Genomic DNA, 10,605 nt, shown 5'->3' on the forward strand with positions numbered 1-10,605 from the left:
GGGGCCGGGTCGCGGGGGTGGCGGAGTGTGTGAGAGCGCTCGAGGGGTGGGGGCCGAGAGAGACCCGGGTCTGTTTGGGAACCGGTGCTGGCGGGCACACCTGAGGGTGGGACTTTAATCCCGGGGCGGTAGGGGAGTGGGGGGTGGTGAGGGGCCAGGACTGAGGGCTTGAAATTTGGGACCTGGGGTTCAGAGCCAAGAGACTGCATATTTGGGGTTGAGAGCTGACTGGGGCTGGGGGTCAGACGAGGGGTGTGGACATTTGGGGCTGTGGTCGGTATGGAGGTTTGGATGGTGGGGCGAGTTGGGAGGTCTGGATTTGGTGCTGGGGTTCAAGGCGGAGGGTCTGTACATTTGGCTCTAGATATTTGGGGTCTGGATATTTGGTGTAAGGGGGTTGACAGGGCCTGTGGGAAGGACATTGGGCCAATAAATGGGTCTCCACACTTTGGGGCTGGGAGAGCAGGTCTAGTCCTGACCTTCGAGAGGCTGTGTCCTTCTGGGGACTGGTGGCTGAGTATGCTGCCTACCCTCTCTGTCCACAACCGTCCCAAGGCCGTGCTGGGCCACCTCTGCTGCCTCTTCCTGGGTGGGTCTCTCCTTATTGTGTCTCTGTCTCTTTGGACATTTCTGTGTCTACCTCTAACTTGAAGACTCTCTCTGTGTCTCTCTCTGACTCTGTCTTTTGCAGCATCTCTCTCTTCCTTTTTGGGTCTAACTCTTGGACTATCTTAGAATCTCTGTGCCTCTCTCTCTCCCTGTCTTTCTCAGCATCTCTTTCTGTTTCCCTGTCTCTGCCTTTCTCTGTCTCTTACTATCTCTCTGTCTCTCCCAGCATCTCTGTCTCTGTCTCCCCCTCGCTGGTTTCCGCTCAGATTAAGCCGGGGACCTAATTCCAGGCCCAGGATCGAATTTTCTGGCAACAAAGGGAAATAGCGAATCGATCGGTCGCTCCGGAGATTAAGAGACAAGCGGCGCGCGGATCTATCACGGCTAAACGGCCCCCCCGCCCGCTCCCCCTGCCCGGCCGGCCCGCCGAGGCCCAGACGCGCTCCGCATCGCCAAGCAGCCTCAGGAGCCCGGCTGCCCGGCAGGCCCTGCCGGCCTCGCTGAGCCCAGAGCTACCGGGTGGGGAGCTAACTGCGTGCCCTGCCCGGGCTAAGCCCGCGGAGGGATCCCAGCGCTAGAACTGGCCCCTGGGGCGGGGAGGGGAGGGAAGTGAGTGAAACCGAGGCAGCAACTCACCCTGAAGAGCCATGCTGCACACACCTGTGGCCTCAGGTAACACCTTTCACTCACACCTGCTTGTCAACACACCTGTCACATTAAGGTTTCCCCTTCAGTTCCCCACATCTGGACGTCCAGGTAACGTTAGTCTCCATGTACCTGTCCCCTGCAGGTCACCTGTCCTCTTCGTCTGTCCCTATAGGTACCACATTTTTCCTCTCACCTGCTTTTCTAAGTAACACTTGTCCCTTGAAACCTGCCCCAGAGATGCCCATGATCTCTCAGGTAACACATGTCCTTTCTTACCTGTACCTCCAGGTAACACCTGTTCTCCAAAATCTGCCCTTCCCACTTGAATCCCTGCATCTGTCTCATTTCGTGGCATATGGTCCCTCTCCTACCTGCCCCTGCATCACCCCACCTGTCCCCTAAAGCTCTAAACACACCTTCATATTTCTTCACCTCTGCCTCCCGCAAGCAGTACCTGTGTGCCATATCTTCGCACACACACACCTTCCTTTGCACAGAAGCCCTGACACGAGCCTTCTCTGCATCTGTCCTCCGGTAACGCCTGGCACCTCCCATCTCTGCCATCCCATGCTTCTCCCTCACAGTGCTAGCCTCGGCCACCCTCATCCCTGTCCTTCCAGAGGAGCTCCCCGTGCACGCGGCACGTATCTCTCTCCCTCCCACGCCCATCTCCTATCCCCTTACACAAAGATCCCTACTCCACACCTGTCTTTCCCACTTGTCATTTCAGGTAACTCATCCCAGACAACACGTGCACCTACCCCCCTGTCCCCTGACCTCAGCACGGCTTGATTGCTCACACAGGCTGTGGTCCCTGGTATCACGTGTATCCTCCTTCCTCATGTTCCTCTCCTGCGAGCCCTTGTCCTCTGACAGTCACCTGTCTCACCTCCACACCTGCTGCTCACCTCCTTCTAGTGAGAAGTGTCTCTGTCTCTGCTTCTCTTTGTCTCACTATCTCACAACACACAACGCTGCTTCCCGCATACACAGGTTGGGGCAGAGAATCTGTCCTTGGCCACGGGTACCTGCCTGACCTATATACCTGTTTCCCCACACCTGTCCCTCAGGTCCTGTCTGCTTCTCTTCTTTACCCACACCACCAATTTCACTAACGTTTCTCACTTCCTCCTTCTTTGCTGCCCAAGGTCACACCAATATCTCTACACCTGACCCTTCTTGACCTGTCTGCTGCAGGCATCCCCTGCTCCCTACCTCGCCCGCTCATTTCTTTAGCAAACAGGTGCTGAGACTTCCCCACCTGCCCCCTCCTTAATCTCCCTCGGCTTTACATCTCTTCCAGTGGGTCTCTGCTATACCCCTGGCATCCCCAGCCTGTCCCCAAGGGGAATGCCTACTCCTGCCCCCACTCCTGCCCTACAGACTTGCACCAACATCGAGTCCCCTTCTCTTCTCACCCCCCATGACATCTCTGTAACTCTTGTCCTTTCATAGCTTTTTCTTTAAAAAAAAAATTTTTTTTTTAAAGGAAGCTTCACTCCCAATGTGAGGCTTTAACTCAGGACCCCAAGGTCAAGAGTCCCAGGCTTTACTGACTGAGCCAGCCAGGTGCCCCCCTTCGTAGCTTCTTCCAGACATTGTGTACCCACCCCACACCTCTCAGCCACCTGTCTCAGCTGGGCTCATCTGCATTAGCTGTTCATGCAAATGGCCCCCCCACACCTTTAGAGCCCACCCCTCAAACCCCTCACACCTGTCTCCAGCCTGCTCCCCTCTGGAAATACCTGTCCCTTTTCATAGAACATGTCACCAGCCATCTATCAGGGAACACCTTTCTTGATGGGCATAAGTGCCACCTGTAGCGTTTATTAAACACACAGAACACCTGTCCCAGCCGTCCCCGCACCTGCCTGCTGCATCATACCAACTCCCTCACGCCAGAGGTTCTCCGACTTCAGCAGGCATCGGAAACCCCTGGAGGGCCTCACCCCAGAGGTTCTGGTGCAGCGGGTCTGGGATGGAGCCTAAGACTCTGCATTCCTCACAAGCTCTGGGGGCTGCTGCTGGTCCACGGACCAGCCCGAGTAGCACCTACCTGCTCCTCCCATGTGCCCAGCTACTGCTTTTTTCCCCTAGATTTTATTTGTAAGTAATCTCTATACGCAGCATGGGGCTCGAACTCACAACCCTGAGCTCTAGAATCGCACGCTCTCCTGACTGAGGCAGCCAGGCTCCCCGTCCAGTTCCTGCTTATTAAACCTGTCTCTGTGACAGGCAGTGTTCCCCGTCCTTCCTAACCACGGTCTCCTTTCATCCTCACCAGGCCCATAGGCGGCACGTCCTTACTCTTATCCCCACTATACGGAGAAGGAAACTGAGCCCGGGGAAATGGAGTAATTTCTTGGAGGTCTCCGAAACTGGGCAATCGTGGAGGCCATCTGACTTCAGTCATCCAGGTGTCCTTAGCTCCCACACCTGCCTATCAGGTGACCTCCTTCCTCCACAGACGCATCTGTCCACCTTGTCACTTTGGCAGTGTGGGTCTCTGCATCACCCTCCAGCTCTCCTGCACCCCAGCCTTCCCCTCTCCCCGCACTCCTGCCTCCCTGCTCACACACCTGGCCTCTCTCTGACAAGGACTCCCTCCCCATTCTCACTCCCCCCATCCTCCCAGACACCTGGAGCCAGCCCAGCTCCTGCCACCACACACCTGTCCCCTCAGACACACCTTGCTCTCCAGAACTACCCATCCCTCCACGTGCTTCTCTGTCCACCCTGCCTTTGTTCGCCTTTTCTATTCCCGCTCTGCCACCAGTTGCCCACCTTCCCCATGCCTGTCTCCCAGGCTGAGTCTCTGTGTATCTCTCTGTCTCTCTCTCCCTGTCTCTTTGTTCTCTGTGTTTCTCCACCTCTGTCTTCTCGGTGTCTCTGTATCTTATCTCTTTCTAGTGTCTGACTCTTCTTCTGTGTCCTGCACTCTCTGTCTCTTTCTCAGGCTCTCTCTATCTCCTCTTTCCTTCTTTCCTGGTCCCTTGTTCTTTCCTCTGATGGTGCAAGTTTTGGGGGACTTGAAGTCCTGCTGACCCACATTAGAGTCCAGGCCTCACCACTCACCCCTGTGGGACTTTGGTCAAGTTACTGTCCTATCTGAGCCTCAGTTTTCACATCTGTGAAATGGGCGTCCTGGCAGTTGCTACCTCCCAGGTCGTGGTGAGGATGGGGTGGTGAGGGGAAGCAAGAGGACCTGGGACAGATAGGGGCTGGTCTTCCTGCCATGGCTCCCTTTCTGTTCCCATCTCTTCCTCAGGGCTGCTGCCCCATCTGGCTGTCAGTGGGAGCGTGTGCGGTGGGGGAATGGAGAGAGAGCTGGGCAGAGGCATCCGGGCCAGGGCTTGGGCATGGGCCCGGTGCGGGGCTGGGGACAGGGATCGATCTGCCTCGGCGGCAGTGCGCGGGCCAGGATTGCATCTTGTCACAATAATTTATTGCTCTCATCCCGTCTGATCGATGGAGGTGAATTAGCACCGTGCGATGCCCCTGGAGCCCCGAGCCTCCCCCAGCCCGGCCGGACCCCAGCCCTTCTCTGGCCCTCATGGGATCCCCTGCAGCCCAGGCACCCAGCTCCCGCTGGCCCAGGCCCCACACATGGCCCCGCCCTCTGTCTCCTGTCCCCCTACCCCTCTCTTCCCTTTCTGTGTCTCACGTTTGCCTTCCTGGGTCTTTGACCCCATTTATCTGCTTATTTTCTCTGACCCTCAGTCAATCCCTTTTCCCCTATTTTTGTCCCCATTTTCCCTTTTCCCTGTCTCCCTATATTCCTGTCTCTCAGTCCATCTATCTGTCCCTCTGTCTTCTCTGCTCCATTCCTGTCCTGTCCCTCAGTCCTTCTGTCCCCCACCTCTGGGCCCCTCACCCCAGGTCTTGCTATCCCTTGGCCTCTGGCTTTCTGTCCCTTGACTCACTATCTGTCTGTCTCTGTCTCCCTGCCTTGCTTCTTTTAATCTGAATTTCATTTAAACAGTATTTCCTGAGCACACACTTGGTGCCAAGCCCACACAAACAGGACACATAGTGCCCCTGCATCTTGGCCCTGACAGCCCAGAGGGCTTCTCTGGGACTCTGGGTCCTGGGATTAGCTGGCCACACTTGCCTTCAGCTTTCTGTCCCTCTACCCCACCACCAATCACAGTCATTGCCCCTGCACGTCTGTCCCGGGTCTCTGATACAAGCCTTTGGGCCAAAAGGTCCAGCCCTGCAGTTGGGTGGTGCCTGGGGTGTGGGGATGAGCCTGGGGTGTGGGGATGAGCCAGGGGAGGGAGCGGGGACTGAGGAGACTTGGCAATAGGTTGGGGTTCCGGATGAGGCAGGAGGTGGGAACGACCAGGTGGCGGTGAAGAGGAGAGGCACGGTGGGTTTTGGAGCTTCGGTGGCAGCCAGGAGCCGGGTCAAAGTCCTGGGACCTGGACCCCCCAAGGACTGCAGCCAGCGTGGTGCTGGCCCTGAACCCATACTTGCGCTTCCCCCTCACTCCGGCCTCTGCCCAGCAGCCCCTACCTTCCCTGTCCACTCCTTTGCCTCTGCCCTAATCCCTCAATTTTCCGCATCTCTGCCCCTCCTCTCCTTCTTCCCTGACTGGGGTCCCTCCTTAGAGCAGCTCTCTTTCCAACCTCTGCTCCCTAATTCACTTTGTCCAGGCTGCTCTGACTCACTCCCCTTTCCCCCTTTTCCAGGTTTCCCTGGCTCGGCTGCCCTCCCCCCATCCCCCTGTCTCTCTCTCAGGGTCTTGTTCTTTCCCAAAGACTCTCTGATCTCCCATCTTTTCTCGGGTCTCTCCCCGGTCTCTGTCCCCATCTATCTCCGGGTAGGTGTTGCTTCCTGCTTCTCTCTGCGCCCCCCCACATCTCTCCTTCTCCCTGTTCTCCCCCCACCCCCTGCGCTTCCTCTATCTCTTGGGGTCTCTGAGGGGAAGGGCAGTGGGGGGGTGCAGGCAGGGGGTAGGGAAGCAGCCTGTGCTCTGGGTCCATATCTGTGGTGGCGCCTCTCCCCTCCCCTCCCCCAGTGCTGTTTTGTAGGCGGGGTGCGTGGCACTGCGGCTCCCACCTCCCTGGGGATGCTCCCCCCTCACCCCCCAACTGACACGGTTCTGCGTGCTGGCCACAGCCCCAGGGACGTTCGTGCAAAGACTGGGACTCAGAAAGGGAGGGAGGGAGGGAGGGAGGGAGAGAGGGGGACGACCCAGAGACACATGACAGAGACACCAGCTTGAGGGAGAGACAGGGAGACGGTAGGTGTGAGCTCTCTGTCCCTGCCCTGGCTCCATGCCTCCCAACTACCCCAAACCGCGTGTCACAGACACACCTTCTCCAGGCTGGGAAGCTGGTGCATTGTCTGTCTGCCAGTCTGTCCTTCTGTCTCTCTCGCACAGCGCAGCCTCAGCAGAGGTTCCCGGGTGTGTGCCCGTGTGCGTGTGTGTCTGCAGCTGTTTGTGTGTGACACTGCGTGGGGGTGCTCGACTGTCTTCATGTGACTGGGATTTGCGTTGCAGTCCGCGTAGGTGTGACCTGTGGAGGTGTGTGTGCGTTCCCGAGCACAGGTGACGGAGTGTGGGAGCGGGAGAGGCCACCCGAGCTGCGTCTGTGAGCATGTGCGTGACCGCTGTGTGATGTTCAGCTGTGAGCGTCTGGGGCGACAGCCCAAAACTCTGGAGTTGTGCCGTTTCTGGACTTCCCAAGTCGGGTGGTGTGTCTGAGGGACCAGGCCCGCGTGCCTCTCTGAGGGCAAGGGGACAAGAAAGCGTAGGCCAAGGGAGGCGTGGTGGAAGGATCGAGTGGGAGCTAGACCCCAGGCGCCGGGCCGGTGAGTGTGGGTGTGGGAAACCCAGGGAAGGAGCAGCTGTGGGACGGGCTCGCAAAGATCCCCCCAAACCTGCGCATGGTGACTGGCTGTGGGAGCCTGTGTGGCGGTGCGCTCTGTGTTCTGGGGTGCTGTTGTCACTGAGCCTGGGCGCTCCTGTCTGAGTCTGGGACCCGACCTGAGCGGATGCTGTGTGCGCCCTAGAGAGCGGTGAGGGCTGAGCGGATGCTGTGCGCCCTAGAGAGTGGTGAGGGCTTCACATGCTTGTGCTTGCGTGTGGCCATCGGATGTGCACGCGGGCCCTGCTGCGTGAACGGACCCCCAGCGGTGCGTGAGGCTGTGTGTCTGTGATGACGCGTGAGCACGGCACGTGTGAGGTGCTGCTGCGTGTGTTGTGTGGGTTCTGTGGGCCTGTGTGTTGCGGGTGCCCGTGTGGGGATGAGCTACTCCTCAAATGCACCAGCCTGTTGTGGGGATGACAATGTGTGGCTTGGAGAGAATTAGCGAGTGGTGTGTGTGTGCGTGTGTGTGCGTGTATACACGTACGTACATACGTACACACACACTCATGCACCCCAGGCACAGAGACACCCCCACCCGGGGTCACGCAGGAGCATTTATTTGGTTGATACAGGCAGGGGTGGGAGTGGGGGTGACCTTGGGGGTTCAGGGGGGGCAAGTCCAGGCAAGAAAGCCCCTGTCACCTTCCTGGCCCAGTCCTCCCCAGGACTGCCCCAGGGGCCTCCTTGGTGCCTATAGGGGGGCTGCCCTTGAGCCCGTGTACACATGGATGTGGCCATAATCTGTATGGACAGGTGTGTGTGTGTGTGTGTGTGTGCGCGCATGCGTGCGTGCACTATAGTGTGTCAGCAGGCCGCAGGGCTCTGTCTGCCCAGATGGGACAGGGGTGTGAAGTGTGCCTACTAGGGGTGTCTAGACAGTGTGTGCGGGAGTCTGTTGTGTGTCTGCTAGGTGCACAGCTGTGTCCTACGTGGGCGTGTGGCATAGGGAGGGGTGTGTCCCAGGGTGGGGGCAGACGGAGTGTCAGAGTGTGTGTGTGTGTGTGTGTGTCCGTCCAGGCGTGATGTGTGTGCCTGTTGGTGTGTGTGCGTGCGGGGGTGGCAGCAGGAGAAGGGTCTTGGGCCGCGTCTCTCTCCTCTTTAGACAGAGCCCCGGAGAAGATATGAAATTTAAAAAAAAAATCAATTTTCATTCCACTTGTGCAGATTGTGTTAAGGGGAGGGGGTACCGGGTGAGGGATGAAGGGGCTGTGGGGGGGGGGGGAGGCCCGAGGCGGCTCCCGAGGCAGCCGGAGCAGCTTAGAGAAATCAAAACAACTGGTTAAACCCCAGCCCAGGGGGCCGGGGGTGATGGGGGCTGAGGAGACAGAGGCAGAGAGAGACATGGAGAGCCAGAGATACCCAGAGACAGAGAGACAGAGATGCCCCAAGACAGAGACAAGAAACGCAGACCCTCAGAAACAGAGATACTTGGAGCTGGAGGCAGACAGAACAACAAAGACCTCAGGGAGAGAGACCCCGCCACTCAGTGGGCCTGAAGGAGGCTGGGAGCCCCGTCTCTGGAGAGAAGCCAGCAGAAGTAGGCCCAAGCCTGTGCCCATTTCACGCGTGCCCACGTGTGCTTGAGAAGTACACAGGTGGGGGGGACACAGTCAGACAGCCAGACAGATCAGATGGTGGCAGAAGCAGCGGGGGCCCTGGGGTGGCTTCAGCTCCGAGTGCCCACCTCCCCTCCACGCAGCGCCTCACCCAGTTGGCCTTTGGGTCTGAGTGTGCCGCTGTGTGGGCCGGTGTGTGTGTGTGTGTGTGTGTCCACGTGTGTTTGTGGTCTCATGATGGCCATCTTTATGGTGCCCTGTGTGCATCTCTGGCTCCGTGCATGTTGGCACCAAGTGCACGCAGGGCCTCTGGTGCTTGTCTGTGGGTCACTGGGTGCTTCTGTGTGTCACCTGTGCGGCACTGCCTTGGCTGTGCCGGGGTGCGTGTCTGGGTGCATTTCTGTTTCTGTGTGGCATCGCATCAGGGTGTGCTTGTAGGTCTGAATGTCTGCCATTGATTGTGAACCTCAGTGTGTCCTTCTGTGTCTGTGTTAGTGGGTTTCTGCCCAGGATTGGTGATTGCGTGTCTTTGTTTCTGTGTGGGGTTGGATCGGTGTGTGTCTTGTATGTGTATCTATATATAACCGCGTATGTGTTTCTCTGTGAATGTCTGTGGCCGTCCTGGTATGTGGATGACAGTCATAGCGTGTGACTATTTTGACCTGTACGTCCGTGTATTGTGTATGACATGGTGGTACGTGTGCCTGGGTTGCCCTGTGGGTCTATGCGATGTGTGTTGGTTGTTACAATCTAGTTGCATATGATTTTGTTGATATGTGCATCACAGCTTTGTGTGATGTGTGCCGTGTGTAACAGTGGTGTCTGTGTCACTCAGCTGATGGTGTGTCTGTGTGACATGTGACGGTGTGATATGTGTGACTTTGTTGACCTGTCTGTGGGGTGTGTTGTGCACAACAGAGAGGTGTATATCACTTTGTTGACCTGTGTGTGATGTGTTGTGACGGTGTGGTGTGTGTGACTGTTGCCGCGTGTCTGTGTGGTGTGTTGTGTGGCGGTGTGGTGTGTGTGCCTGGGCTGTGTGTCTGCTCGGCAAGGAGAGGAGAGCAGCAGCGTCTTGCCTGCCCAGCCCCTCTCCACACTGCTGCACGCACTCACACACACATTCAGTGCCATGGCTGCAGGCGGTGGAGATGGGGGGCGGGGGGGGTGGAGGAAGGAAAATAAAATTAAAAATTAAAGCTTGCCCGGAGTCCCCATCCGCACAGCGCGGACCGGCGGGGCGGGGGCTGCAGCAGCTCCCCCTCCACAGCTACCAGGTCTGGGGCTGGCTGTCCGTCTGTCCAGCGTCCTACTGGGGCCCCTGCCTGGCCCTGCAGCCCTGGCCCCGCAGGCCAGGCCCCGCTCCTTCCATCAGTCGATCAGCGATCAATGGGGCCAGGGGGGTGCCAGGGGCAGGGCGAGATCAAAGGGGCCCCAAGAGACGGACACTGGGACGGAAACAGAGATGCAGAGACAGAGACGTGGAGACAGACTGAGATGGAGACAGAGACTGAGGGATGCGGAGACAAGGATGTGGGGAGGAGAGATGTAGAGACCCAGAGACATAAAAGAACGGTGTGGAGACAGGGCGACATGGGGACCCAGAGACTGAGAGAGACGGGGACCCAGAGACGTGGCTCTGTGGACCCTGACAGTCGGGGCAGGGACCCAGTCCCTGTGGGCCCGACCGACCGGACAGAGGCAGGGACAGAGAAGGGGCCGGCAGAGACAGCAGAGACAGCGAGACGGCAGAGATGTGCGTAAGAGACGCGGGGGGAGCGTGGGAGCAGGGCCCGGAGCGCCGATCCCACGGCTCCTCGTTATAACGTGTCCGGAGGAGGCGGCGGGGAGTTGAAAGCGTCGGGAAGAGAAATCAAAACCAACACGGAAATGAGAGGGGCCAATGGGGGTGGGGG

General features: G+C 58.2%; 1 protein-coding gene across 1 annotated transcript in view; it reads left to right on the forward strand.

The window, feature by feature from the left end:
* ERFL (ETS repressor factor like) overlaps window positions 1-10,605 on the forward strand; it is an 18,368-nt gene that overhangs the window by 1,434 nt on the left and 6,329 nt on the right. The gene's annotated exons all lie outside the window — the stretch shown is intronic.

The sequence above is a fragment of the Ailuropoda melanoleuca genome, chromosome 12 (assembly GCF_002007445.2).
Source record: "Ailuropoda melanoleuca isolate Jingjing chromosome 12, ASM200744v2, whole genome shotgun sequence".
NCBI classification, from domain to species: domain Eukaryota; kingdom Metazoa; phylum Chordata; class Mammalia; order Carnivora; family Ursidae; genus Ailuropoda; species Ailuropoda melanoleuca.